We start from the raw sequence: 5954 nt of genomic DNA, 5'->3' as shown, positions 1-5954 counted from the left end.
GGCTCCCCCTGGATCATAGCCTTGATATGGTCTATCAAGGTAATGTATTTGATCCCTGGGAACCCAATATTGACCAAGTCCAACTTGATCGACCAAGTTAGACTTGGGTACCCATGCTTGGACCACTTTTCTATTTATTCTATATACAAGTGACAAATACGATCTATATTTCTTTTTAGGTTTGAATCCAATTCCGGATCTGTTGTATATGGCCTTTTGTTTTCCAAGAATCAGGTCAAGATTCTTGGAACCCAAAGTGAACCGTTCCAACGCGGTCTTCAAATCCTTGACTTGAATTTTCAGGTTGGAATTCTCTTCCTCAAGCTTTTGGACTTGAGTCGAGGTTCCAATTTGAACAGATTTAGACAAGGATTTGGGGTTGGTCACTTCTTTAAGGGCTGATGCCTCTTTTAGAAGTGACTTGATCCGAATATTGGATTTTGCTAATTTACGTAACAAATAATTAACTAAATTATTTAAACACGGAATACTTACAGTGGGGTCAGGTCCTTCGGAAACGGATACGGATCCATGGCTTCTTTCCAATTCAGCTTCCAATTCGCTCTCGATCTTGGACATATTGATCTGGTCTCGGACCATCAATACAAGGAGACTCGTCTGATCGAGTTCGTCATCGTCGTCTTCTGAGGAAGATTCTTTGAATGTTGCCTTCAAGACCTTTTTCCTTCTTTGTTTCTTTATCTCCTTTTGGTTGTGACAGTTGGCTTTGATGTGTCCCTTCTAGTTGCAGCCGTATCATGTCACTTCAAATTTTACCTTCGAGCTTGATTGTGTTTCCTTGGACTGGACTGCCTTCTTGAGGTCCCTTTTGTTGAACCCCTTCTTCTTCTTGTAGAGCTTCTTTACAAGGTTGATGAGCTCAGCCGTTAGCTTGTTTTCTTCATCATCTGAGTCAGGTTCTTCATCCGATTCTGGTTCAGTTCTACGCCTTGGTCTTGGTTCGCGTGTTCTGCTTGTACCTACAACCAAAGCAATACCCTTCTCGGTTGGCTGTGCATTAGTCTGCTCATGTAATTCGAACTCAGAGAACAATTCATCTTATTTTAAAGAAGATAAGTCCTTGGAGACTTTGTAGGCATCTACCATTGATGCCCACAATTACTCCTTGGAAACGCGTTGAGAGCGTACCTTATTATATCCCTGTTCTCAACCCTTTACCCGATCGCGTGGTGGGAGTTGAGGATGTCTTGAATATGTGTGTGGATTTGACTTGTTGTCACTCCTTCCTGCATCTTTAGATTATATAATTTATTAAATAACAGATCTCTTTTGCTTACCTTGGTGTCGGAGGTGCCCTCATGGAGTTCGATCAGCTTCTCCCATAGCTCTTTTGTCGTTGGAAATGGACCAACTCTGTTGAGCTCCTCCTTGGTCAGTCCACACTGGAGAGTGCAGGTCACTCTGGCATTGGCTTCCACCTTCTTGATTAGAGATGGTTCCCAGTTCTCGTAGGGTGTAGGTTTGCCGTCTTCGTCGGTTGGCAGTTGAAACCCAGTCTTGACGATCATCCACATCTCGAACTAGATTTTTAGAAAATTCTCCATTCGTCCTTTCCAATATCCAAAATCTTCTCCGGTGAAGAGTGGGGGACGAACAGTGTTGTAACCCTCTTGATGGGCCATTTGATTAATATGCAAGAACAAAAATAGAACGAGATGTCCCAAGACTAGGTCTTGGATTAGTAGTGCGGGAAAAATTTAAATCAACGAGCTCGAGTGGTGTTGCACCAATTTTGAGCAAAAATCGATTCGTAAAAAGAATTAGAATGTAGCTATTAAGCTAATTCTAATTGACTCCGTAAAACTGAAAATAACCACAAAAAATATGCTTGATTGGTGGTTGCACCAAATTGAAGCGACCCCGCTTTGATACCAATTGTTGGATCGAGAAGCGCTAGAGCGGGGGTGAATAGCGCTCGTGGCTATTTCGTTCGATTCGTAAAACTCAAGTGATAAATGTAGCAGAAATTAAAAGGACAATCACACACAAAGACATGAGGAGTTACTTGGTTCGGAGCCTGTGGCGACTCCTATTCCAAGGCCCGTGATCGTTGATCGCTTCCGGTGGGCAACAACTATAAGCTTGAAAAGTTATTACAAACTAATTACAATTTGTGTAAGATATCGAAAAATTTAAATAGATAGGGTTATTTGGGAAATAGCCTTATAGAATTTTTCCAAAATTTTTAGAAATTTTCTGGGAATTTTTCAGAGCTCGTAAGACGGGTTTTGAGGGGATCAATCTCGAGTAGGATAAGGCCTGTTTGGGATACCTGTTTAGGTGAGGAAATGTTTATAATTATAAGTTATTTTCTTTTCCTTTAATTCCCTTCCCAAGCGTCGTTACCCCCAAAACCCGACGCCGATCTCCTTCTCCTCACATCGCGCCCGAAATCCCTTTCCCTCTCCGACGATTCCTTCTCCTCCGATCGCCGAATGCCCGATGTACCGCCGGCCGAGCTTCCCTTCTTCCTCTCCCTCTAGAAGCGTGGAGTCCTCCTACCTCTCTTCTCCTCTACACGTCGGCGCAATCCCCCTTTCTCCCGACTTCATCTTTGTGACCTAGTGTCTGCCGACGCCGATAGAGAGTGACGTCTCCACCACGACCTCGTTTTCACCACATCACCGGAGGATACGTCGCTGGATCTTGATGGTATCAGTTACCTCCGGCTGAGCGGTCATCTCTGGAGATGATCTCGTGTGCGCAATCGACGGGGTCCGGATCTAGGGCACAACAAGGGCCCTTGACCTGCATTCCTAGATGATCGATTGCTCCTCCTCATCATCTTGTTTGTTGGAGAGTGACCGTTTGCTCTACATCAGCCGGATTGAAGTGCCGACGCCGTTTGGAAACACCCGATCGTGGTAGGTTTTTGGTTTAGAATCATGAAGCTTCAAAGTTCTTGTCTAATTGGGTTTGTTAGTGATGATCTTCTTATTCTGGATTAGAGGAAGCAAAGGATCAGTGTGCTGTGGACTTGCTTGTTGCTGGTCATTACGAATTCCACTTCTTGAAGCTATACCCTAGCTTCCGGGGGCTGAGTTCTTCTTCTTCCTCATTGATCTGGATTGAGATAAGGTTCTGTTAAGGTGAGTTATGTGCTGTGGATTAAGGTTTCAGCAATTCTTTGCTGCACAATTGGGTTTTGGGTTGATTATTTGGAAGAATTTGTGTGTAGGTGCCCTTTTGTAACTTCCGGGCGGTTTTGGCTGAATGTGAGCTGCTGAAATGTTGCTAAACCTCGAGGTTAGTGATGTTTCAATGAGGTATTTCTATTGGATGCATTAGTATGTTGCTAAATTTGGTTTCTAAAGGATGGTAGGGTTTGTGCTTGCTTAGATTTATGTTGGTGTGATGTGGATTGGATGAATTATTGTGATTGTGGATTAGGGTTGGATTTAGAAAGAGTGGAGTTTAAGGATGGACCTATCATCTACTTGGATCATTGGGTGGAAACTAAACAGGGTTACCTAATCGACGTAGGATTAGGTTTTGGGTTTAGTTTGTTGTTGATTATATACCATGTGATTCGCAGGACTTGGATTCGGGACGAGCGTCTCGAAGTGGGCTTGATTTATCTGACACGGTCGACAGATAAAGGCGGGTATTTCTTCCTTTGCCTCTATGTACTTTCTTTGAGCTTAGTGCATGGTTGTTGTTTGACGGATTAGGTTGCTTTACCTTATATCGTGTTCGTTTGTTGCTTTCCTGCTTGATACCGATGCTTGACCCTTGTGATGCTCTATTTAATTCTTATACAGTCTACACTTTGGATTATCGATACTCTGTGGTATTTGTGTACATGTAGAGTATGTATGGTAGGGGTTACTTCGTTGGTGGTATTCATATGAGGCTTGTCCATTCATATGTCGTGTATACTTCTGTCTGGTGTGATGATTGGAGTTGTGTTGATTGTATGTCTATGGTTTATACCCATATTTGATGTGTTTTTACTGGAGGATACATGTTGATTGTACACGTGGGGTTGTGTAGGTGTGCCTGTTGGGGTTATTGGAGATTTTCGGTTGACTATGCATGTGTAGTGATATACATATGTTTGGTGGGATATATGGAGGTTTCATGATGATTATACTCATGTTATGGGGTACTTAGGTGGATTTAGAGTTGCATGGATTATGACGGTGTCCGTATCATGATTATATATATATATATCATGTTCATCATTCATGGCATACTGACGACTATCGTCTCCCTTATAGTTGAGAGGGTTGTCAGTCTTTTATAGCCGTCCATTCGGCCACTGATGGAGAGTGGTAGTTTGGAGTGGAGCTAGTCCTGTCGCGCTTACTCCGTCGCTCAGTGTTCTGTCAGCCTCGACCACTCTGGAGTAGTGAGTCTTGAGGGTACAGTTGTCATAGGGCTAGAGATGTGAGTGGTCAGGGACCCTTAGCTATGTAGTTATATAACTACTTAGCTGACCGTCCGCTTCGGCCGCCTATAGCGGTGCATGTACTGGAGGCTAGTACGGTTTGTCACGAACCCAAGTCTCTCAGCCATACAGGGGTCATGGTGTCTAGAGAGGTGGCGGGGGTGACCATGTAGCATGCATGCACATTTGCATTTGATGCGCGGTGCATCGTTGGAGATATATTTGCATACATGCCTAGTAGATACTAGTTGCATGTGTTTATGGTATGTTGCATTTGTTTGCGATATGATTATTGCATATGGTTGTCATGCTGCATACATGTCATTTATTTTACATGTATTTGCAGTCGTATTTATATTGCACAAGTGTCACGAGTAGGTCTGTTGCAGATATGGTGAATTTACTGACCATTGTACCAGGTGTTGTTTCCCGATTGGGTATGTATCTATCATTATGTCGGTTGTGGTTTGTACAGTATGTATGTCAGGTTAGTAGGTCTGATATGTTCAGATGCATTGATTATGATAGTAGGATCATGTTCTTTATTCCCTACTGAGACTGTATACATTGATCTCCATGTTTGTTATTGACCATGCACTATCTTGTCTATTACCCGCTGAGTTACCTATACTCACCACCGCATGTATACATTTATGTTTTCAGGTAGATGGTTGGAGTGTCGCTCTGAGTATCCTGTCTGCCGGGTCCTACGTCACATCCGAAGACTGTGTTCGTTTTCTATTGTATATTCCTTTCTTATTCGTGGCATTGTATTTGTGTTTAGCCATGTGGCTATCTTATTCTTTTGGTGTTGTATTTGTGTTTAAGCCGTGCCGGCATGCATTGTATTTATTTGTGTTGTGTTGGCTTTCCTTCGTTTTTCCGCTGTGTTTTGGTACAGCCGTGTGGGCTGTTATATATATAACTGCGTGGTTGTGATTGTTTCATTCCAGCCGTGTGGGCTGTTATTATAACTGTGTGGTTGTGTATATAAATATTCCAGCCGCATGTGGCTGATGTATTTTGCTTGTAGTGATGCTTCAGATTGTCACCGGTACAGGGGAGATGCTGCCGGATTTTTGTCTGGCAGAGACTCCTTTGGGGGCGTGACAATTTAGTGGTATCAGAGCAGGTTCGATGCCTGTTATTCGTGTTTTGGATTTCGTGATTCGGTTTTCTTGATGTGAGATCTCGGAAAATTTTAATAATAGGGTTATTTGGAAAACAGCCTTATAGAATTTTTCCGGAATTTTTAGGAATTTTCTAGGAATTTTTCGGATCTCGTACGGAGGATTTTGAGGGGATCGATTGGCGAGCCCGGATAAAGCCTGTTTAGGGATACCTATTTAAGTGAGGATATGATTATTTATATAAATTCCTTTTCTTATTTCTTTTTCCCTATCGCTATTATTTCCTCCCTAATCTAAATCGCCGAACCCGATTTCCTTCTCCCCTCTCTTCTTCCCGATCTCTCTCTATTCTCTCTCGCGGGCAAGCGACGGCGACGGGAGCAAGGCTCCAGCTCCGGCGATCCTTCTCCGCT

The 5954-nt window shown here is 43.0% G+C and overlaps 1 long non-coding RNA gene across 1 annotated transcript; it reads left to right on the top strand.

Moving 5' to 3' along the window:
- Nucleotides 1–2376: 2376 nt before the first annotated feature.
- On the top strand, nt 2377–3628 carry LOC122035215. The gene is made up of 4 exons (XR_006126930.1): nt 2377–2885; nt 2970–3110; nt 3200–3267; nt 3557–3628. It is a non-coding gene; the product is annotated as an uncharacterized LOC122035215 (long non-coding RNA).
- Nucleotides 3629–5954: the final 2326 nt, after the last annotated feature.

Source organism: Zingiber officinale, chromosome 11B (assembly GCF_018446385.1).
Source record: "Zingiber officinale cultivar Zhangliang chromosome 11B, Zo_v1.1, whole genome shotgun sequence".
Classification (NCBI taxonomy): domain Eukaryota; kingdom Viridiplantae; phylum Streptophyta; class Magnoliopsida; order Zingiberales; family Zingiberaceae; genus Zingiber; species Zingiber officinale.
Note: the sequence above shows the minus strand (reverse complement) of the source record. Positions and strands in the feature narration are given on the sequence as shown.